Source organism: Triturus cristatus, chromosome 11, assembly GCF_964204655.1.
Source record: "Triturus cristatus chromosome 11, aTriCri1.1, whole genome shotgun sequence".
Classification (NCBI taxonomy): domain Eukaryota; kingdom Metazoa; phylum Chordata; class Amphibia; order Caudata; family Salamandridae; genus Triturus; species Triturus cristatus.
This window is the reverse complement of record NC_140594.1, coordinates 335,572,392-335,598,281: the sequence shown is the minus strand read 5'-3', so window position 1 is coordinate 335,598,281 and position 25,890 is coordinate 335,572,392.

Below are 25,890 nucleotides of genomic sequence, written 5' to 3'. Positions count from 1 at the left end.
GAATAGCCGCTGTCACCAGCTGGTAGCCATTAGATAGATAGTGAGCTCAGCGAGTTATGGTAAACGCTCAGGGGCATATTTAGTAGGCCCTTTTGTTCGCTCTTGAACCATGCAACATGGTGCAAGAGGGTCGCAAATTAAAATGAGATTTATGAAGCCATGCAAGGCCATCTTGCATGGCCCTGAGTGGCCTCATAAATCTCGAGTAATGCAACACAGTGTAAATTGCTGTATTGCATCATTACATACAGGGAGATATTTCCATGGGCGTCGTGTGGGTGTTCCCTTGCAATATGCATGGATTTTGACGCATTCCCAGATTTACCAGCAGTCGTAGACCTGGGAATGCACCAAAAACATACATCTCCCCAAGTGAGGCGTAACAAACAGAAATGTGTTTATTTCTCCTTATGGCCCTCACTGCTAAGATTTGTGTGTGTGATCTGCAGTTTGGGCTTTTGAATTGTGCAGGATAAATTCAGCGTTTCATACCTTTGAGTATGATAAACTTGGAATTAATTGTACAAATGGTATAGGCAAATTTTAGTTACATTTTGTTTTCCTAACACTGCAGCACACATTGCAAATTTAAAAAGACATGGACAAAGCCGTAAAATGTTTCACTTTAGATATTTAATAATGTACATACCTAGAAAGAAATATACAGTTTTATTAAAATAGTTTTACTACAGTCATAGTGCATCAGACATGAGGTGTTACCCCAGAACTCTGTTGTATTTGTTGCATGTGATGGACCCAGAATACGATGGTGAGGGGTTCTTTTTCAACATATAAATACATCCATACCAACGTAAACTGTTGTTATTTCTCCATTGCAAACTTGCACACAATTACATAGCATTACACATATTTGCATTTTGTGGCTCAGGGAGATAAAGTGATGTTGGAAGAATCACGTGACTTTGGTTCTATGTCAAAGCACGGATTAAAACACAGATTTCAGGGATGATAAGTAAGAAAGTAAACCATGAGCCAAATCTCCTGTCATCATCTGTTCATAGCCAGCAATGACATCACAAATCCACTTCATATAACCTCCATGGGTTGCGTTTTCCTAAGGTTGTGCTCAAAACCTATTTTCGCAGAAAACTCACTGAGAAGTGAGCACACACAGAGTCCGCCCCACCACCAAAGCCATGGTCAGACTATCCTCCAGATTCGGAGTATAATCCTGTCCGGGGGACTGGTTTTTGGCATTCCCATGGCGGTGTCCCAGAATATGGACATTGCAATGGGAATGCTAAAAAAAGTTACTGCAAGGTATGGAATGAAAAGTCCATGCGTGCAGGAAATGGTGTGCATGCACACGGGGGGGGGCACATGCTGTGCCCCCCTGTGTGCCTCCATATGAGGCCCTTTTTGTTTCCTTTCTGCCGGGGTATTCATGAAGTAAAAACCTACGAGAGGAAACTCGAAATATGCTTGGCGGCACCGCAACGGTCTGGCCAAGCATACTGCGACCTCCTGACTGCCACAACACAGCCAAGGAATGGCAGTTTACTGGCGGCTGCGGCGGGGCTGTGGCAGTCCGACCGCCTGAATCGTAAAATGGCAGTTGGGAGACCGCCACTGTCATGCAACCACGATTCAGGCAGTCCGTGGACCGCCAGACTTGTAATTGGGCCTTTAGTGTAATCTACAAAAACAAAACTAGATCCCTTTTCAGCACTATGATCAGCATACATTTCTAGATTTCTATTTGATATGAAATGTTCTTTAGGTTTGCTTAGGCCAAAGTGGAAATACATATTTTCAAAGTAATATTTTAAGGGATTAATTCAAATGAAATCCATATTGATGACATTCAAAGTGGGATTTTGTCTGTGAAAAGCAATTAATGGTACTTTTGCTCATTTTAATTCCATTTTCGGTTATTTTTTCTAGCTGAAGAGGGACAGTTAATTTGTAGACAAGAGGCCTTTCAAGCTACTTTTACCAGCTTTAGAAGAGGCAGCACAAGAGAGGAAAATGTCACTCACAAGCATTGAGGTTTACAAATTGTCTTTCAACATTATAGCAGAAATATGTCTGCTAGCAGGTAAATTACAAATGTTGCTAACTAAGGGCTGATTCCAAAAGGTAAACTTACACCTTTGTGTAAGTTTACCACTTTTTGCAATACACAAAGCAATTTTACGAGTAGTATCTTTACAGCTGCCTATCTTTTTATATGTGGAGAATCCTCCTCAAGTGCACAAAAATGGCAATCAAGCTCGAAGATTTATGCTTTTTTTTCATACCTTACCCATATTTTTCCTCAATCTTCTAGTTGAAGTCAAGAGAGATCAACGAACTATGAATGAACATGGAGATAACATTTGCACAGGGCTCTAAATAAAGTAGTTCCCTATGTATTCATCTTCATCAGCAGCTTCAGTTGACATTTGCAGCATTTAAATGGTGGTACTTGAAATTAACCTCACTGCCTGTCCTGCTGATTGGTCATATCCTCGATCACCACCGTTCAGCAGATGTTTATGACAAAATGTATTGTATTCATATCCAGCAACATTGTCGGTGGTAGTGCATGAATCAGTGGGTACATCTGTTTTAATCTGTACCTTCTTCTCTACCCATCTTTTCACTGATCACTGTACTGCTCACTCCTTTTTTTTAGATTTTTCTATTAAACGACAATTTGTAGAGGTGGGCAAGCCAACAGATTTACAGGGCGAGGAAAGCCAGAGCAGAGGCACGGGTCTACATTTGCTATTAGAGCACAGACATGAGCTGAGCCCTTAAAATGGCTGCTATGTAAATCATACAATAAACAGCATGTCAAATTTTATAGAGTCTCTTTAAAATTCAAAAAGTGTGGTTCATTCGCATGGGGAAGCATTGCCATTAATACGTTACATTACAGCACTGCCCTGAAAAGCAGTTACTAAATGTGAAATGTTTATATATGAACTTACAATTATTCCTACCCTCACCCCCAACCTGGCAACAATGCCATTATGAACTAAGAGGCTAGACAGTTGTCATGTGAATCCTGTATGTGGCCCAGGTTCTAATAGATGGAGCAACATTATAGTTTAGTTAGTCAAATACGAAAGGCTTTTGCATTAATCACTGATACAATGTTGATGCACACTGTATCAATATATGGAGATATTGGAAATTAAATATTTGTAACAAAAAATATTGCCTTCCTATACTTAATCAAATATCAAAATCACAAATATCGTTGTTAAAAATATTGTTTTTTTCCTCATAGCCGAAGCATAAATATCTCTATTTTTCAATAAACATATTATTTGTCAAGAATATCCCCTCACACGATATTGACTACAATAATATCACCAAAATAACTATGTTATTATTAATAAAAATAACTACTTTTGATGTTAAACAAAACATTAAAATAAACATTAAACAATATATACACATTTTAAAAAGAAAAGTATTATTTCATGTAAAAAATATAACTAAATACATATCAACGTTAGCTCAAAAGAATACTTACAAAAATTACAAACATTCATAGAACAATCTAAGTCTGTATATATACATATATATATATATATCTTCACTGAAAAAAACAAAGATTACAGAGACGTTATACTTAGGTTGACATTTCACTCATACAAAGCCTGAAAAATTCAGTGATGTCATCAGTGATGTCACTGACCATGTCATGAGTGATATATTATGTGAGGTAATAAGCAGTGCATCGCAGATGCTTGAGTTATAGTTAACTGCTGAATATTTCTCGTTTTGTACAAGTAACATGTACACCTAACTATAACACCCCTGTAACCATTGGTTATGTCAGTGAAATTCTAAGTTTCAAAAAAATATATTTCCTAACTATAATGTCCCTGCTTTTGAGTTTTTTCCAGTGAGTTTCTGAGGTTTTTTTTTAATGCTAATTCCTAACTATAACATCTCTGTAACCTTTGGTCTTTTCATTTACTAAAGTTTTTTCAAATTCAATTTCTTAATAGTATCATCCATTTTTTAAGTGAATCTCTAAGATTTTTCTATTTTCTATTTATAATTGTATATTGTATATTATATTTATAATATATATACCCCTCATTTATATTATATACCACTCGTTTTTTGATGTGGTTATCAGAAAGTATATTAATAACTGGTTTTAATATTAGGAAGTTAGGAGTCCTAAAGTTAGGACTCCTAACTTTTGTGAATACCGAAATGAGTAAGTGTCTTCTGTGAATACCAAAATGAGTAAGTGCCTTCTGTGAATACCAAAATGGTAGTAAGTTTAGGATTTTGTCTTAAGTTAGTTCTGTGCATCGGGCCCTAAGACACTACGGGTTTCTTACAGTATTCTCTAAAGTCAAGTTTTTCTTGAGAGTTTCAATAAAAAGCATCATTAAAACCTTTTTTATATTTTCGCAGTGAGGCCAGGGATTGCAATGTAGTTGGTGATTGCAATTCCTGCTGATACATCGCGTAAACAGAAAACAAAAGTAGGAATGCAATAGCCACAACCACATTCAAAAATTGCAACTATAGGAATTGAATGAGCCCCACAAAAAGGGACCAACCGATGCTCGACTGGCCTTGCTGGTTGGAGGAGAGTGGGACGCTACCCGCTAGCCTCAGACCAGATCCAGAGATGATCGCAAAGGAGAGGCAAGAGGTCATTGCCTCTTTGGGAGATGACTCAGCCAGGGAAGAATAAACTAAAGTGGGCAATGTTGCATTGATGGGAGAGACAGAGCAGAAACTTGTATTTGCTTAGTCCCAGGTCTAGTCGAATGGGGCCTGGGCAGGGCGGAGGGGTGGGCCAGACCCTGCTGACATCTCACGCCTTCCCATGGGTTTGAACACCCAGGACTCAATGGAAACTCAGGGTTTATTGTTTATGTTTGTTCTTGTTTGGGGTGTTGTGGTTTTTCTTCTCCCTGCCGTACAGGTTGCTCGTCACGTTCCACTCTCACGGCACACGACTCACAGTTGTCTTGCAGGCCTTTGGATCCTTGTGGGGCTTGCCCTGGGGTTTGTTACGTCTTTCAAGATTTGCTGGGTACCTCACTGACCTCCTCTGATGGCTGAGAACCTCAAGATACTCTCCCTCAATGTAAAAGGCCTTAATAGTCCAATCAAACGGAAGGCCACACTATCATACCTAGAGAACTCAGGAGCACACATTTGTCTCTTACAAGAGCCCCACCTGCTTTTTGGAGAAACTCATAGATTGCATACCAGAGCGTTCCCACACCAGCTGTTGGCATCCCATAATTCCAAAACTATAGGGGTGGCGATTTTAGTTTCCGCCTCTTTTCCAGGCAAAATAGGCCCCAAGCGAGCTGAAAAAAGGGCGGTTGTTGGCGCACACATTCACCTTGGACCATCATGTGTTCACTCTAGCCTCCGTCTATGCCCCTAATGCTGGGCAGGAAGAGTTCCTGTGTGAGGCAATAACGGAAGTTGTTGGGTTCCCGGACAGGGCACTGATTGTGGGGGGAGACCTTTACCTTGTCCTGGATAATTAAATGGACAGATCGGGTCAGCGATACGGGCAGACGGGGGCTCTTTCTAAAAGAGGGAGACATCTACTGGCAGAGGCTGGGTTGTCGGACATATGGAGGCCTCACTGTCCGTCAGCCAGAGAATACACATTCTATTCTAACCCACCTTATGTCAGAATTGATAATATACTGACTAGTGAGGTTATGCCTCAACAAACGGAGCAAATAGAGATTCTCCATTGAACCCTATTGGACCACTCAGCAGTGCACATAACCCTCGCTCTCCCTCATCCATGCCCCTCTTGCCAGCTGTGGAGGTTGAGGGAGACTCTACTGCAGCACCCTAAGGTGGTACAGCGTATTACGAAGGCTATTAAGAATTTCCTGGCGATCAATGACATGCCTGAAATTTTGATTGTTATGCTGTGGGATGCACTAAAGGCAGTCACCAGGGGGGAGTTACTTGCCATCTCCGCGACTGACAATAAAATACAGAGGAAAAAGAGGGATCAGCTCTCCACAGAGTTAGAGGAACTAGAGCACATACACCAAAGGACAGGAGCCCCCAGAGTCTTGAAACAGCTGACTGCGGTGAGGGCGCAACTAGCGGGTTTCGATGTTGACAGGGCAGAATATGCGGCATTACATCTGCGGCATGCATTCTATTCCAAAGGTGATAGATGTGGGAGGCTCTTGGCAAACAGGCTACGGGTGCAATGACAGTCACCCTCTGTCCCCTCAATTTTAGATCGCTCAGGGCAGGAGTAAATTTACCCACCATGACATTGCAGACAGCTCCGACAGTACTACTGGTCCCTATACAAAGCACAGGACCTCCCTGCAGAGGCGCCGACACACTGCTTGCAAAGGGTGCAAACTTCCAGGATGGAGTCCCCAATCTTGTTAGAAGTAATATCTGAGATTTCCAAACTAAAACCGCTCAAGTCCCCTGTCCAGATTGGCTTTTCCTCTAACTTTTATAAAACCTCTGTGCCATGATAGCACCTCTGCTTGTGAGAGTTTTCAACTCGATCGGGTCCACATCCCCATGCCACATACCATGCCAGAGGCCTTGGTCACGGTTATACCCAAACCAGGGAAGCGAACTGTGCCTCTTACCGTCTCATCTCTCTCCTTACTGGGGATCTCAAAATCTTCACCGGTATCTTGGCCCAGAGACTCTCTCCCTGCCTTCCGGGGTTAATCGACCCAGATCAATCTGGGTTCATAACTGGCCACCAGTGCTCCGATAACACCAAGCGCCTCCTACATATCATAGACAGAGCCAAACGCTTTCAGGATGAACGCATGATTGCTTCTGTAGATACTGAAAAGGCGTTTGATAGAGTGCATTAGCCCTATCTTAAAGCTACCCTGCAACATTTCGGACTTCCAGACCGATTCATTGATTGCATCTTTAGTAGCTATACTGCACAGTGGTGCGGGTGAATGGGGTGCTCTCTGCCCCTTTCTCCATCTAACAGGGGACAAGGCAGAGGTGTCCGCTCTCGTCGATCTTATTTGCTTTTTATATGGAGCCCATGGCCCAAAGGGTGTGAGATGACCCTTTGATCGCTGGGGTAAATTTGCAGGTGACGTTCACAAGATTAGTCTCAATGCAGATGATGTGGTGGTCACCCTAGAACAACCCGAGCAGTTAATCCCCGCCTTGCTGGCCGAGCTGGAGTCGGTTTGCAATGGCATCGGGTTTTAAGGTCAATGTCACCAAATCCCAGGCCCTTGACCTGACACTCAGCCCAGCAACGCGGGAGTCACTCCAACGGTCATATAATCTACATGGGCCCAGGAGCATATTCCCTATCTAGGGCTTCAACTCACGCCCAGCATACAGACCACGGTCTCCCTAAATTATACAGCACTGCTGAGACCGGCTCACGACTGTCTACGAAGATGGCAATCACACTCCCTCTCCTGGTTGGGCCGAATCTCAGCGATTAAAATGACTATTTTACCCCAAATCATATACGTATTTCAGGCCCTCCCAGTGGCTATATTCCCTACAGAGAGACATAGCACGCCTCATCTGGAGGGATCAGCGACCCCCGGTTGAGTAAAGAAGTACGTTACAGGACCCCACTGAGGGAGGTTTAGCGGTCCCGAACCTACAGGAGTATTACTGGGGAGTCCAGTTGCGTGCCTTGGTCGAATGGACCAGACCAGAGTCCGAGAAACACTGGCTGTTCATGGACAGGTCGTTAGCCAGGCAACCACTATGGGGGATTCCTTTCTCGCTAAAACAGGACGACCTCATAATTTATACCTTTCCAAGGTCACTCAGTCCACCTTAGGGGCATGGGATAGGGTTGCCACTACACGGGGCCTTACAACACTCCCGTCACTGATCAAACCTATAGTCAACAACCCTGATTTCACCCCGGGGCTGTATATTCATACCTTTGCATGCTGGTCACATGAAGGCTGCCATTCAAGTGGTCATTTCTTTGATTTGGAAGGGCTTTTAGCGATATGATGAAATCCCATGGTCTCCCAGAGCAAGAGCGCTTCCGCTATCACCAGATTAGGCACTGGGTATTGCAGACCGAGATCCGGGGAGGGGCGGAAAGGCCACTCACAGGTTTTGAGAAGTGGTTGCTGACCAGGGAGTCAGATGCCCAACTGACATCTGACCTTTATAAATTCATCAGGAGTAGTCTCAGTGACGAGAAATATCCCGGGCAGCGAAGGTGGGGTGGGGAGCTGGGGAGGGAGCTGTCACAGAAAGAGTGGCAGGACATCTATTACACAGCCCACCACTCAGTGCATAGTGTAGCAAATATAGAATCAGCGTTGAAAATCATCACACATTGGTTCTTAACTCCCCAACGACTGCACAGAGGCAACGCAGCGTGTAGCCCACTCAGCTGGAGGGTCTGTGGGACATTATGTACCCTAACTCACCTTTTATGGGACTGCCCACAACTCTCTCACTATTGGCAACAGGTACTGGATGATATCGATACCCATTTTGACACCCAAGTACCTTGTTTCCCATCATACATCCTCCTGGGTCTGCCCAACACTCCTACCTTTACACTCAGCGAGGCAAACAAATGGCATTGGTTCTGGTTGCAGCCATGCAAAACATCCTCTCACACTGATGGAAGGTGACAACACCAACACATGTTGGATGGCTACACAGATTGTGGGGAATCCTGGGGATGGAAAAAATCTCACTAACTCTCGCTCACCCTGGGGCCTCTTTCCAGGACATGTGGGTGCCCTTCTTATCGCTGTTGTCCTCCGAATTCAGGGAACTAACTTGCCCTAAATATTTGAGACTATTGCGTCTGTCCGACTCGCCCCAGAAGACACCTAGGGATGGTGGGGCAACTGTGGACCCCCAGGCATAGGCATCATGGCCTGCGGTGTAAGAGAGACATTCTAATGGTATCTTTTGTGAGTTGTATCTTAAGCAAGGGAGGGGGAGGGCAGGATTTGTTTATTTTTAGTGTGTATAAGTGTGTTCCTCATGTCGACCCGTTTAGTTCTTCGACAGGTAGCACATGCAGAAGGGAGTGTGCATTTTATTTCAGGTACATGTTATATATGTTTCATTAAATTTATTAAAAAAATGTAAAACAAAAAAATTGCAACTATCTAATTAATTCTAACCTCTCAGTGGATAACTCACTATATACCTAACTTTATAAAAACATTTATCAGAATCTCAATATCAATGCGTAATAATGATTCACTTATATACATTTTTATATTTCCACCAATATTCGCTACAACGTCGGTACTCACGATGTCCCTGCGATGGTACATGGGGTGGCATGGTGGAAGTCACGCTGTAGTCACGAATATCGTACGGGATTAAAAAAATATGTTTGGACACATATCTTATGTCAATAACACCCCGATTTCTCAACCATGGGGTCAGAATATCTCCACCCTGACCCCTTTTGTGGCTTTCACACAAATTTTCAGACCCGGGAACCATTCCCAATAGATAAAATGGCAGCCGCAACTGTCTGTTCAGGTTGCATCCAGCCAATCAGAGCATTCCCGTTGGCGCATGCATTCGCAATAAATCTCGAAACCAACGCAAAATATCCGTGGCCAGAGATATCACCATAATTTTCATCATGAATTTCTCAAAAACTACTGTACAGATTTACACCAAATAGGCAAAAGGCACTTCCTTGAACCAACATCTACTTCCCTGCCAAATTTGGTGTAAATCCATTCAGCAATTCGGGCTTTAGTAGAGGCTAAATGTTCCTATGGGAATTAGCATTACAAACACACTCTTATTTCCCACCCCTAATTCTCAGTCCACACTGCATCGATCACGCCCAAACTTTCCAAGAAAACCAGAACCTACATAGACACTTTTTGGAGAAAATTAGATGAAGAATGGTCAAACAACATCAAAGTTATAGGCAAGTCAAAAACTTATGCAACCTAGTAACTTCACGTGGGTGGGGTAGCAATGGAAAGAATTACGGGATTTACATGTTGCATGCGCTGCAAAGCTTGTGTCAATAGTAGCAATTGTACTAACGTCATGGTCCCAAACAGTGGGAGAGAATTTATGATCAAAGGAAAGATCGTTCTGAGGCCCACTGGAGGGTTTGTCTAATATCAGGTCCTAAAGTAACTGTGAACTAAGGCAGAGCCTACTGAAAGGTTGAAATTAAGAAGAAATGTGCTACAAGTCCCAGTATGCATCGAGAAGTTTTACCACTTGGAAGGCACACCTGAGACCTCTAAATGTTAGCACACGGGGACTGTGGTTGCTTTATATTGTTGCTGCCTTTTCACAATGCCTTTGTAAAAGAAGCAAGAAGCTTCGAAACGTGTCGGCAAAAGGACTGAAATATCGAGATGAAATTCCGCCCTCTTCTGTGAAAATAAAGGTTGTTACCTGATGCTGTGAAGTGCGGCCTTAAATCTGGGAAAAAACTTTGGCAACATATATATATATGTAGAGATCCTAACCTCGCTGTGGAGACGGGGGGGTAAACGCTTAGCCAACTCTGTCTAACCTGAAAACCGTGTCAGCATCCGACTCGCGAGAGACGCGGTCCCGGGCGGGTTGAAAGTGAAACCGCTTTGTGCCGGACGTCTCGCTCTCGTCCCAGAAAGTAGAAAAACAACATTCTTTTGAGGCATACAGTGGAATAGTACGCACCTGCTAAGCTGCAAGGTGATTATGAGGAAGACCGCACAGCAAGGAAACGAAAACAAAAAAGAACGATTTATTCATATTTGTAATAAGCCTTAACACTTTGCACAAAACTGCACAACAATGATGAAAAACCCCACGCAACGAAACTGAGTGAATTGTTGTAGAACTGAGCACCAAAATCAAGGGAGCTTATCAGATAACCAGACAGTCACATGGCGGATAGAAACCTCAACCGGGCACAAAGAGCCAATGAGCTCTTAGATGACAACTCAGCCACCTCAGATCCATCCCGCCGCAACAGTGTTCTTTCAGAGGTGAACAACAAAAATGTCCAAATTGTCATCAGAGAACTACAACAAGCAAAGATCATGGAAATTAATAAGTGGTGGGAGAAAACCACGCTAGAAAAATATATCGAATTTAAAAGAGTACCTAGAGGTCTACGAATTTTGATTATGCCCACACTTAACGATTTGGATGCGGACCTCATTAAACAATGGCAAACGGACACAAATGAATGTTCCCTGAGATTAATGAAAACATTAATTACACACGCAGAGCGCAAATTGGCTGGCACCTTGGAAAGAATTAAAACCTTGGAGGCGGAGTTGGATAAACTTCCAAATAATGATGAGAAAAAAGAACTGATGGAAGCAATGGAGAATAAAATAACCAAACACGAAGTTGATGTGGAGAAAAGAAAAGCCAGTAAATTTAACCGTGACCGTATTGATTACGCCAATGGGCGTATTTACACATTTGCCCGAAAATATGACTCTCTAAGGAACAGAGTGGCAATGGACAAATGCATCAGCCATGAAACACTAGGATTGTATGACAGCTCGGATCTGAGCTCGGCAGATGAGGACATAGAAATTTCTAAGTTGGATTTTTTTGGGGAGATGAGATTAGCCCAGATGGAAACGCGACAACGAGGTCGACCAAGAGCATGGGGAAGGGGGAGGGGTCAAAACCCACCCCAATCAGACGTGGTAAAAGAAGGGGCAAGGCCAAAAAGAGGAGAAGAAAAGAAAAAGCAAAAGTAAAAAGAACTTCACTCGATAAAAATCTGGTCATTAATCTCTCCAACATGATTTTAAATACAGACCATATCAGCCTGCTCAATAAAGGACTCACATTCTGTCCAAATACAACTTTAGATATCCCAAATATGCGCATTGACCTATACAAATTTTGCCGCAAAGCCAAGTTAAAGAAATACTTTGAAGAAAAGCTGACATCAACAGGAAGGGCCCTAACCTCTAAAACTCAAGACATCTCCCCTCTGAATCGCAAAGATTTACCAGCTTTAAAGACACTATCCAATCTTGGACCTCAAGGTCGACAATCATATTACACCCACAATTTACTTTCTTCCAAAAGTGCATAAGTCAACTGTAGACCCTCCGGGCAGACCAATTGTCAGCTCTATGGGCTCACTCTTGGAAAGAACATCCCATTATATCGACGTGTTCCTAATTGAATATGTGACAAAATTGCCCTCATACTTAAAAGATACCACAGATTTTCTAAACAAATTGGAAACCATCCATTGGAACAAACATCAGACTCTGATTACAGTAGATGTGACTTCACTGTATACATCTATCTGTCACAAAGATGGTCGGGCAGCAGTGAACACATTTCTGGATACAAGATCACTGAGTTATTTGGAACATTCACAAATGATCCTAGATATGTTGAATCATTGTCTGACACATAATGTTTTTCTTTTCAATGGGGAAATATTCTTTCAGAGACAAGGCGTATGCCAATCTATTCATGGCAGTGTGGGAAGACGGCATCCTGAGAAGCAGATACAGGCCTAATATTAAAACGTGGATGAGGTACATAGACGATTTGTTTATAGTGTGGGAAGGAGACGAATCGACACTGGAAGACTTCATCCAAAGCCTGAATGAGAACAACTATAACTTGTCCTTCACATCCAACTGGAGCAAAAATCAAGTAATCTACCTGGATGTAGAAGTTTTCATTCATAAACAAAAGATCTGCACCAGAATCCATCGGAAACCCACATCGACAAACAGCATGCTCCATGCCAACAGTGGACACCCACAACATCTGAAATGGAGCATCCCGTATGGCGAGATGCTCCGCATTAAGAGGAATTGCTCAGAGATCTATGACATAGAGAGAAATCTGGAAGATGCAAGTGCTAGATTCCTGGTAAGAGAATACCCCCTGAAGGTCATAAATGACTCAAAGATCAAAACCATGGAAAAATCAAGAACAGGACTACTGAGAGAACGAGATGATACTGACAATGACGAAACAATTCGGATCATTATGGATTTTAACGTTGAAAATAAGTGCCTAAGGAAAATCATCAGAAAGAATTGGAATATCTTATTGCTGGATGACTCACTAAAGAAAAATTTACCACCTACTCCTAAAATTACCTATAGGAAGACCTCATCATTAGGGGACATTTTAACACAAAGCCATCTAAAAACACCAAAGAAGGACAGAGTAACATGGCTAACCACACCTGGTTTTTGGAAATGCTCCAAATGCAAAGCATGTGAACATGGAAATAACACAGTGTCATACACATTGGCCAATGGCAAAAAGGAATGGATTACTGCTCATATCACGTGTGAAACCAAATACGTGGCATATGTTCTAGAGTGCCCGTGTAAACAACTTTATGTTGGAAGCACCATCAATAAATTAAAACTGCGCATTCTACAGCATTTGCGAGCAATAAAAAACCGAGACCTGGCGTACCCTATGGCTAAACATTTCTCCGAAAAACATCAAGGGAACTCACTAGGGTTACGCTATTTCGGAGCCAAAATGATGCAACCTAGTGAGAGAGGTGGGGACATAACTCTGGAATTAACAAGGGCTGAGTCCAGATTCATTTTAGCGCTAGGAACAGAAAAGCCCTTTGGCCATAACCTGGATGCAGAATTACATGTTCATCTATAAAAACCATGGAAGACCTAACCCTGACCTGTGGCTTTCAGTGGAGAATTTCAAAAGGATGAGTTTTTATAAAATCATGACTATTAAAATGAGACTGAAACTAACTGGAATACCTAGAAATGAACTATGGGCCACCTCGAAAAAATAAAACAGTTTTTAAGACAAGACAATAACATTGATGGTAGATTGGAAAATGCAAATTTGCACAATGCATCAGAACTATATATGAACTTATGCTACTTGTAGCATCAAATGATATATCTCATAGGACTGAAATTGCTTGTTTGCACGATATCTTTGTATCAGATGATGGCTATGGCACCTTGTATTTATGAGTCTAAAAAATTGCAATTTTGCACAATATATTTGCATAGTTGTACTTTACTAAAATGCACTGTGTAACACCTACGGCAGCTTGGATCTCATGAGCCTAAATAATTGCATAATTTGCACGATACACTTGCACTTTACTAAAATGCACTGTATTACAGTTACGGCAGCTTGGATCTCATAAGCCTAAAATAATAGCAAATTTGCACGACACACTTGCACTTTATTAAATATCTTAGCAGGTTATTGACCCTATTGATACAATTTGCACATTGCACAAATCACTTTTCTATCATCCCCTTAGAAACTTTAAGAACTTCCTTTTAAACTCGGGAGATGATCAACTTGAGACCATGGCTTTTTATAATAATTTTTTATAAGTTTTAGTAAATCTTAAGAAGTATTGATAATTCCCTTGGGTTTTAAGGTCCTCTCTTAAAATTAGTCAAAACTCAAAATCCAGTTTTTTCCCTGTATATCTCTTAGGATGTTTTTTGGATCTTTTAGGACCTTTTTAGGATCTTTTTTTAGAATGTGAATATATGCATGATCTTGATAATCATAGCATACATGATGTTCTAAGGCCCTCATAAATAAGTCTTCCATAATCGGTGAGTACTTTACTCAATAAATCCGCCAACGCTGTCTGGTCACCTGTTTAAGGACCCAAAATAGGAAGTGTTTTCTATATATACAACAAAACACATAAATAAATAAATAAGAAAATAAAAAAATAATAAATAATATATAAACAAATAAAAAGAATAAATAAATAAACAGACATACACAAAAAAATAAGAATGGAAATGTAAAATGGCGCCTAATGTATGCCATCGTTGAGTGTGGGTTAACATTCTAGTCTACTGATAAACGCAAGGTGAATTCTTTGTTTTTATTGCACTCTGTCACTTTAAAAAGACTGTCTAGATGTTGGGACTCTATGGTCCAGTTGAAGGCATTCGCCGAAACGCGTCGACCGTCCCTGTTGTTGTGCACCTGGTGAAGATGAAATAAAACGTTATTGACTGACCTTGCTGTGCTGTGGACTTCCTTGGTGCCGTGGACATCTTGGTGGGGGATGCTACCGAGTTTCTTTTTTAAATATATATATATATATAGCGCTTTTCTCCTCACTCAGCCTCTTTTGCTATTGCCCAGATAAGGAGCACGGACCACAAAATCGGTGCAGCTTAGATTTTATTCAGCTCCGCACATAACTCCAACAGCATGACGCGTTTCGATCCGCAAGGGATCTTGATCACATGACGCGCTTGCACAGATGGAGGTACCTTTAAATGCCATTTTTAAAAAATTTCTTAAAGTGCAATGCAACCAGTATTGTTTACAAAGACATAGACAAAATACTTAACAATTGATTGCCATATTGCTTAATGGTTGTCTACATCCTATAATAGGATACATGTCAGAATAAATATCATACATCCATTAGGTTAATATAAAAAATCAGGCAATTTAAAAATAGAAACAAAAACATGGTACGGTAAGCAAACAAATTATAAAATCTGTTTGCTTAAAATCCGTTTTGTTTAAAATCTCATCATAATAAATAAGATTAAGACAATGATTATTACTGATTATTTGACAAAGTCCACGTTTAAATACCTTTGGCCTGCTTGGTCTCCACAAGGGAACAAAGTGCTAGTGCTTCCACAGTACTAAGAACATGTATTGGTCTATTATGTAAACAATTCAACTGGTTATGTAGTGTTAGTGCAAAATGCAAAATGAATAAAGTGCTCAGTGCTAAAAGTACTTCTAATGTGTAACCCTAAAAAAATGGTACCTAAAACTATATGAGCATATAAAATAGGAAATATGAAATAGAAGCGGCAATAAAAAGATTTTCTGGAACATAATGTTCAATAGTGTGTTGTTTTATATATATAAAAAAAGCATAGAGCTACATGTTAACCATTATAAATAAAAAATAAATTAGAGTTTACCAAAGAAGGACAAACCTTATGAAAAAGATTCAAATCCAAAACAAAACTAACCAATGAAATCAAACTATAAACAAACATAACCAATAAAATCAGACAAACAACTAAATCAACAATATAAAAGGCACACAAATATTATGAACCTAATACTCCAAAAACACCAAATGAGGCAAGAAGAGAATACTCTGCTGGATTCACTGACCAGACCCTGAAAACCGAAATGTATGCATCTCAACAACTACCTTTCAAGTAAGTACAACTTATGTTTAAACTGAAACTTATTTTTAATTAAAATTAAAATTGTGAAATAACAAATAAATATCAAAACACTCTCCAACTTTTATCTCTTTAAATTTACTTACTAAAAGAACATTGAACAAATGTTAACCTATTGACAAACACCATCTATCACAAACCAGGAAAAACGGCATTAAAAAGTAATTGTATGTATATTGTTCTAATACAGAAACACACTTTAAAACAAACAGAAAATAAAACTTAACAACCTCTAAAACTACAAACTATTAACATATATACATTTAATGCTTCCAACATAAAAGAAAGCACCTGCTCCACATTACGACACTGCAACAGAAAAGCGGCAAAACAGTGTAAAACGTCTAAGTAGAACATACATGGAAGTATAAATAGAAAAAAAGGTTGCATAATTTTGGATCCAAATAACAAATGAATAAGCCATTTATATTTGTAATTCTTTATTCAATTGCATTATATTCAGATATATTGACTGAAAGAGCAAGATACATAACATCACAGAAATGAAAGCAATTTAACTCACATGGCCTACTTCTACAGCCAAGAAAGTAGATCAATGGAAACTGTGATTTGGAAATATAGTAAATATTACTCTAATGCATCCTATGGGAGGACCACTAAAAAAGATGAGGATGTAAATAATGTAAGGAAACACAATGACTCCCCAAATGTGACAGACATAGAAGGGATGTTTTGTAGGATATACGAGTGGCAAGTACTAGTTCCCAGGAGCCTACAACTTAAATCCTAAAACATATACTCCCTAAAGTCCTCAAACACATCACAGACCAACTACCACCTATACACACCTTAAAATGTTTGATTACACAAGCTAAAAAAACAAGCTATACCCCTCCTGCCACTAGAAGATACCAAGATATAGAGATACCTGAACACTTACAAATGACAAATAATGAGGAACCCTTCCTGCTATATGACAATGATAGACAAATCCTAATATTTTCTACAGCAGATAACTTACACAAGCTTAGCCACAGTCAAACCTGGAGGATGGATGGGACCTTCAAAATATGTCCCAAGCCATTCACTCAGATATACACCATAAATGGTGAATATCGAAACACAAATATCCCTTTTATGTATGCCTTACTACCAAATAAATAAAGTAGCACTAACTACAAACTCTTAAACCACATTCAACATAAAACCAATAACTATTACCCACAAAAAATAATCATAGAGTGAACGAGCTATAATTCAAGCCTTTTTAATGTGTATACACACACACAGCCATACAAGTCTGTTGCTACCATTTCAGTAGAAGAATATGGAGACACCTCTGAAAATCTGCACTTAGGGCCTGATTGCAAGTTCGGTGGTCCCGAGACCACTGTACCCGCGGTGGTGGGCTGACCACCGCATTACAAGACATGCAGTTACAAATATAAAAGACTGCCGCGGTTCTGCCGCGACTGCCAGCCAAAGCTGTCTGATGCTCGGACTGCTAGGGAAACCGTCTGCCCAATTATGATTTGCATTACAGCCAGCATGACCATGGTGGTCCAACCACCACATCTGGACAGACAGAAAGGGAAGTATATAAGGCCAAAACTCTCCTCTACTCACTTCTACATGTCCTGTGCAACCATGGAGCCGTTAATACACGCCTACCGCCGCTGTACCTGCTTGATCACATAAAAATACCACACCTTTGCAGATACAACTGACAGTAAGTCATATAACTACCTGCTTCCAAACTCCACATCTGAGCATGCAGCAAGGGAAGTATATAGGGCCAAAACTCTCCTCTACTCACCTCAAAATGTTCTTTGCTACCATGGAGCTGATTGTACACGTTCTGCCGCTGCTGTACCTTCTTGATCACATTCAAAACCCATCCCGTTGCAGACACAACCAACAGTAAGTCATACTACTACCATCTTCCATAGACTCCTCAGCAAAACGATGTTCCGTCATGGACCAGGCAATGGTGTTGAGCTTGGTTGTTCAAACATATTTTCTGGGAACCTGTGCGGTATTATTTTAAATGTAATATACATCTGTATGATGCTCCTCATTCACAAATCACTGTTACTGAACATGCACATTGTATGCAAATGGACATTTGTTTAGAACCCTTAATCAGTAGTAGTGATGTGCCCATTATATTGTGTCACACAAGGGCACCTCCTCATCAATATCACACCTAACAATCTCTGTGAAAAACTCACTTTGTACACATTCCAGGTTCTGTTTTGATGTCAACGATGCACATATATAGTTGTGTCATTAAAATGAAACACACCTTCTCTGCTGCAGCTCTGTATTGGACACTCAAACATCACCCACATTTCAAAGGAAATGCCAGTAAATGGGATTTCAAAGAATCAACGTAAGAAGCTTTCTAAGGGCACAATGTAAACACACACTGCAAAATAGGTATGCCTCTATCATGGGGAAAGCTGAAAGGCTGGGGCTCTGGGGCACAGTACATTTTGCCCACAGGTGAAAAGCTCAATGTCCACAAGACCTGTGAATTGAAGTATATCTGGGACAAACAACAGCATTACCAAGTGCCGTGCATGTGTAGGTAATGTGTAAGTGCAAGTCAGGAAAACAAACAGCACTAACAACATTTCTCACACATCTAGATAAAGTAGGTGTAAGATACACAGTGGAAAATTGACATATTTCCATACACTCCCTCTCCTGGTTGGGCCGAATCTCAGCGATTAAAATGACTATTTTACCCCAAATCATATACGTATTTCAGGCCCTCCCAGTGGCTACATTCCCTACAGAGAGACATAGCACGCCTCATCTGGAGGGATCAGCGACCCCCGGTTGAGTAAAGAAGTACGTTACAGGACCCCACTGAGGGAGGTTTAGCGGTCCCAAACCTACAGGAGTATTACTGGGGAGTCCAGTTGCGTGCCTTGGTCGAATGGACCAGACCAGAGTCCGAGAAACACTGGCTGTTCATGGACAGGTCGTTAGCCAGGCAACCACTATGGGGGATTCCTTTCTCGCTAAAACAGGACGACCTCATAATTTATACCTTTCCAAGGTCACTCAGTCCACCTTAGGGGCATGGGATAGGGTTGCCACTACACGGGGCCTTACAACACTCCCGTCACTGATCAAACCTATAGTCAACAACCCTGATTTCACCCCGGGGCTGTATATTCATACCTTTGCACGCTGGTCACATGAAGGCTGCCATTCAAGTGGTCATTTCTTTGATTTGGAAGGGCTTTTAGCGATATGATGAAATCCCATGGTCTCCCAGAGCAAGAGCGCTTCCGCTATCACCAGATTAGGCACTGGGTATTGCAGACCGAGATCCGGGGAGGGGCGGAAAGGCCACTCACAGGTTTTGAGAAGTGGTTGCTGACCAGGGAGTCAGATGCCCAACTGACATCTGACCTTTATAAATTCATCAGGAGTAGTCTCAGTGACGAGAAATATCCCGGGCAGCGAAGGTGGGGTGGGGAGCTGGGGAGGGAGCTGTCACAGAAAGAGTGGCAGGACATCTATTACACAGCCCACCACTCAGTGCATAGTGTAGCAAATATAGAATCAGCGTTGAAAATCATCACACATTGGTTCTTAACTCCCCAACGACTGCACAGAGGCAACGCAGCGTGTAGCCCACTCAGCTGGAGGGTCTGTGGGACATTATGTACCCTAACTCACCTTTTATGGGACTGCCCACAACTCTCTCACTATTGGCAACAGGTACTGGATGATATCGATACCCATTTTGACACCCAAGTACCTTGTTTCCCATCATACATCCTCCTGGGTCTGCCCAACACTCCTACCTTTACACTCAGCGAGGCAAACAAATGTCATTGGTTCTGGTTGCAGCCATGCAAAACATCCTCTCACACTGATGGAAGGTGACAACACCAACACATGTTGGATGGCTACACAGATTGTGGGGAATCCTGGGGATGGAAAAAATCTCACTAACTCTCGCTCACCCTGGGGCCTCTTTCCAGGACATGTGGGTGCCCTTCTTATCGCTGTTGTCCTCCGAATTCAGGGAACTAACTTGCCCTAAATATTTGAGACTATTGCGTCTGTCCGACTCGCCCCAGAAGACACCTAGGGATGGTGGGGCAACTGTGGACCCCCAGGCATAGGCATCATGGCCTGCGGTGTAAGAGAGACATTCTAATGGTATCTTTTGTGAGTTGTATCTTAAGCAAGGGAGGGGGAGGGCAGGATTTGTTTATTTTTAGTGTGTATAAGTGTGTTCCTCATGTCGACCCGTTTAGTTCTTCGACAGGTAGCACATGCAGAAGGGAGTGTGCATTTTATTTCAGGTACATGTTATATATGTTTCATTAAATTTATTAAAAAAATGTAAAACAAAAAAATTGCAACTATCTAATTAATTCTAACCTCTCAGTGGATAACTCACTATATACCTAACTTTATAAAAACATTTATCAGAATCTCAATATCAATGCGTAATAATGATTCACTTATATACATTTTTATATTTCCACCAATATTCGCTACAACGTCGGTACTCACGATGTCCCTGCGATGGTACATGGGGTGGCATGGTGGAGGTCACGCTGTAGTCACGAATATCGTACGGGATTAAAAAAATATGTTTGGACACATATCTTATGTCACTAACACCCCGATTTCTCAACCATGGGGTCAGAATATCTCCACCCTGACCCCTTTTGTGGCTTTCACACAAATTTTCAGACCCGGGAACCATTCCCAATAGATAAAATGGCAGCCGCAACTGTCTGTTCAGGTTGCATCCAGCCAATCAGAGCATTCCCGTTGGCGCATACATTCGCAATAAATCTCGAAACCAACGCAAAATATCCGTGGCCAGAGATATCACCATAATTTTCATCATGAATTTCTCAAAAACTACTGTACAGATTTACACCAAATAGGCAAAAGGCACTTCCTTGAACCAACATCTACTTCCCTGCCAAATTTGGTGTAAATCCATTCAGCAATTCGGGCTTTAGTAGAGGCTAAATGTTCCTATGGGAATTAGCATTACAAACACACTCTTATTTCACACCCCTAATTCTCAGTCCACACTGCATCGATCACGCCCAAACTTTCCAAGAAAACCAGAACCTACATAGACACTTTTTGGAGAAAATTAGATGAAGAATGGTCAAACACCATCAAAGTTATAGGCAAGTCAAAAACTTATGCAACCTAGTAACTTCACGTGGGTGGGGTAGCAATGGAAAGAATTACGGGATTTACATGTTGCATGCGCTGCAAAGCTTGTGTCAATAGTAGCAATTGTACTAATGTCATGGTCCCAAACAGTGGGAGAGAATTTATGATCAAAGGAAAGATCGTTCTGAGGCCCACTGGAGGGTTTGTCTAATATCAGGTCCAAAAGTAACTGTGAACTAAGGCAGAGCCTACTGAAAGGTTGAAATTAAGAAGAAATGTGCTATAAGTCCCAGTATGCATCGAGAAGTTTTACCACTTGGAAGGCACACCTGAGACCTCTAAATGTTAGCACACGGGGACTGTGGTTGCTTTACATTGTTGCTGCCTTTTCACAATGCCTTTGAAAAAGAAGCAAGAAGCTTCGAAACGTGTCGGCAAAAGGACTGAAATATCGAGATGAAATTCCGCTCTCTTCTGTGAAAATAAAGGTTGTTACCTGATGCTGTGAAGTGCGGCCTTAAATCTGGGAAAAAACTTTGGCAACATATATATATATGTAGAGATCCTAACCTCGCTGTGGAGACGGGGGGGTAAACGCTTAGCCAACTCTGTCTAACCTGAAAACCGTGTCAGCATCCGACTCGCGAGAGACGCGGTCCCGGGCGGGTTGAAAGTGAAACCGTTTGTGCCGGACGTCTCGCTCTCGTCCCAGAAAGTAGAAAAACAACATTCTTTTGAGGCATACAGTGGAATAGTACGCACCTGCTAAGCTGCAAGGTGATTATGAGGAAGACCGCACAGCAAGGAAACGAAAACAAAAAAGAACGATTTATTCATATTTGTAATAAGCCTTAACACTTTGCACAAAACTGCACAACAATGATGAAAAACCCCACGCAACGAAACTGAGTGAATTGTTGTAGAACTGAGCACCAAAATCAAGGGAGCTTATCAGATAACCAGACAGTCACATGGCGGATAGAAACCTCAACCGGGCACAAAGAGCCAATGAGCTCTTAGATGACAACTCAGCGACCTCAGATCCATCCCGCCGCAACAGTGTTCTTTCAGAGGTGAACAACAAAAATGTCCAAATTGTCATCAGAGAACTACAACAAGCAAAGATCATGGAAATTAATAAGTGGTGGGAGAAAACCACGCTAGAAAAATATATCGAATTTAAAAGAGTACCTAGAGGTCTACGAATTTTGATTATGCACACACTTAACGATTTGGATGCGGACCTCATTAAACAATGGCAAACGGACACAAATGAATGTTCCCTGAGATTAATGAAAACATTAATTACACACGCAGAGCGCAAATTGGCTGGCACCTTGGAAAGAATTAAAACCTTGGAGGCGGAGTTGGATAAACTTCCAAATAATGATGAGAAAAAAGAACTGATGGAAGCAATGGAGAATAAAATAACCAAACACGAAGTTGATGTGGAGAAAAGAAAAGCCAGTAAATTTAACCGTGACCGTATTGATTACGCCAATGGGCGTATTTACACATTTGCCCGAAAATATGACTCTCTAAGGAACAGAGTGGCAATGGACAAATGCATCAGCCATGAAACACTAGGATTGTATGACAGCTCGGATCTGAGCTCGGCAGATGAGGACATAGAAATTTCTAAGTTGGATTTTTTTGGGGAGATGAGATTAGCCCAGATGGAAACGCGACAACGAGGTCGACCAAGAGCATGGGGAAGGGGGAGGGGTCAAAACCCACCCCAATCAGACGTGGTAAAAGAAGGGGCAAGGCCAAAAAGAGGAGAAGAAAAGAAAAAGCAAAAGTAAAAAGAACTTCACTCGATAAAAATCTGGTCATTAATCTCTCCAACATGATTTTAAATACAGACCATATCAGCCTGCTCAATAAAGGACTCACATTCTGTCCAAATACAACTTTAGATATCCCAAATATGCGCATTGACCTATACAAATTTTGCCGCAAAGCCAAGTTAAAGAAATACTTTGAAGAAAAGCTGACATCAACAGGAAGGGCCCTAACCTCTAAAACTCAAGACATCTCCCCTCTGAATCGCAAAGATTTACCAGCTTTAAAGACACTATCCAATCTTGGACCTCAAGGTCGACAATCATATTACACCCACAATTTACTTTCTTCCAAAAGTGCATAAGTCAACTGTAGACCCTCCGGGCAGACCAATTGTCAGCTCTATGGGCTCACTCTTGGAAAGAACATCCCATTATATCGACGTGTTCCTAATTGAATATGTGACAAAATTGCCCTCATACTTAAAAGATACCACAGATTTTCTAAACAAATTGGAAACCATCCATTGGAACAAACATCAGACTCTGATTACAGTAGATGTGACTTCACTGTATACATCTATCTGTCACAAAGATGGTCGGGCAGCAGTGAACACATTTCTGGATACAAGATCACTGAGTTATTTGGAACATTCACAAATGATCCTAGATATGTTGAATCATTGTCTGACACATAATGTTTTTCTTTTCAATGGGGAAATATTCTTTCAGAGACAAGGCGTATGCCAATCTATTCATGGCAGTGTGGGAAGACGGCATCCTGAGAAGCAGATACAGGCCTAATATTAAAACGTGGATGAGGTACATAGACGATTTGTTTATAGTGTGGGAAGGAGATGAATCGACACTGGAAGACTTCATCCAAAGCCTGAATGAGAACAACTATAACTTGTCCTTCACATCCAACTGGAGCAAAAATCAAGTAATCTACCTGGATGTAGAAGTTTTCATTCATAAACAAAAGATCTGCACCAGAATCCATCGGAAACCCACATCGACAAACAGCATGCTCCATGCCAACAGTGGACACCCACAACATCTGAAATGGAGCATCCCGTATGGCGAGATGCTCCGCATTAAGAGGAATTGCTCAGAGATCTATGACATAGAGAGAAATCTGGAAGATGCAAGTGCTAGATTCCTGGTAAGAGAATACCCCCTGAAGGTCATAAATGACTCAAAGATCAAAACCATGGAAAAATCAAGAACAGGACTACTGAGAGAACGAGATGATACTGACAATGACGAAACAATTCGGATCATTATGGATTTTAACGTTGAAAATAAGTGCCTAAGGAAAATCATCAGAAATAATTGGAATATCTTATTGCTGGATGACTCACTAAAGAAAAATTTACCACCTACTCCTAAAATTACCTATAGGAAGACCTCATCATTAGGGGACATTTTAACACAAAGCCATCTAAAAACACCAAAGAAGGACAGAGTAACATGGCTAACCACACCTGGTTTTTGGAAATGCTCCAAATGCAAAGCATGTGAACATGGAAATAACACAGTGTCATACACATTGGCCAATGGCAAAAAGGAATGGATTACTGCTCATATCACGTGTGAAACCAAATACGTGGCATATGTTCTAGAGTGCCCGTGTAAACAACTTTATGTTGGAAGCACCATCAATAAATTAAAACTGCGCATTCTACAGCATTTGCGAGCAATAAAAAACCGAGACCTGGCGTACCCTATGGCTAAACATTTCTCCGAAAAACATCAAGGGAACTCACTAGGGTTACGCTATTTCGGAGCCAAAATGATGCAACCTAGTGAGAGAGGTGGGGACATAACTCTGGAATTAACAAGGGCTGAGTCCAGATTCATTTTAGCGCTAGGAACAGAAAAGCCCTTTGGCAATAACCTGGATGCAGAATTACATGTTCATCTATAAAAACCATGGAAGACCTAACCCTGACCTGTGGCTTTCAGTGGAGAATTTCAAAAGGATGAGTTTTTATAAAATCATGACTATTAAAATGAGACTGAAACTAACTGGAATACCTAGAAATGAACTATGGGCCACCTCGAAAAAATAAAACAGTTTTTAAGACAAGACAATAACATTGATGGTAGATTGGAAAATGCAAATTTGCACAATGCATCAGAACTATATATGAACTTATGCTACTTGTAGCATCAAATGATATATCTCATAGGACTGAAATTGCTTGTTTGCACGATATCTTTGTATCAGATGATGGCTATGGCACCTTGTATTTATGAGTCTAAAAAATTGCAATTTTGCACAATATATTTGCATAGTTGTACTTTACTAAAATGCACTGTGTAACACCTACGGCAGCTTGGATCTCATGAGCCTAAATAATTGCATAATTTGCACGATACACTTGCACTTTACTAAAATGCACTGTATTACAGTTACGGCAGCTTGGATCTCATAAGCCTAAAATAATAGCAAATTTGCACGACACACTTGCACTTTATTAAATATCTTAGCAGGTTATTGACCCTATTGATACAATTTGCACATTGCACAAATCACTTTTCTATCATCCCCTTAGAAACTTTAAGAACTTCCTTTTAAACTCGGGAGATGATCAACTTGAGACCATGGCTTTTTATAATAATTTTTTTTTAGTAAATCTTAAGAATTATTGATAATTCCCTTGGGTTTTAAGGTCCTCTCTTAAAATTAGTCAAAACTCAAAATCCAGTTTTTTCCCTGTATATCTCTTGGGATGTTTTTTGGATCTTTTAGGACCTTTTTAGGATCTTTTTTTAGAATGTGAATATATGCATGATCTTGATAATCATAGCATACATGATGTTCTAAG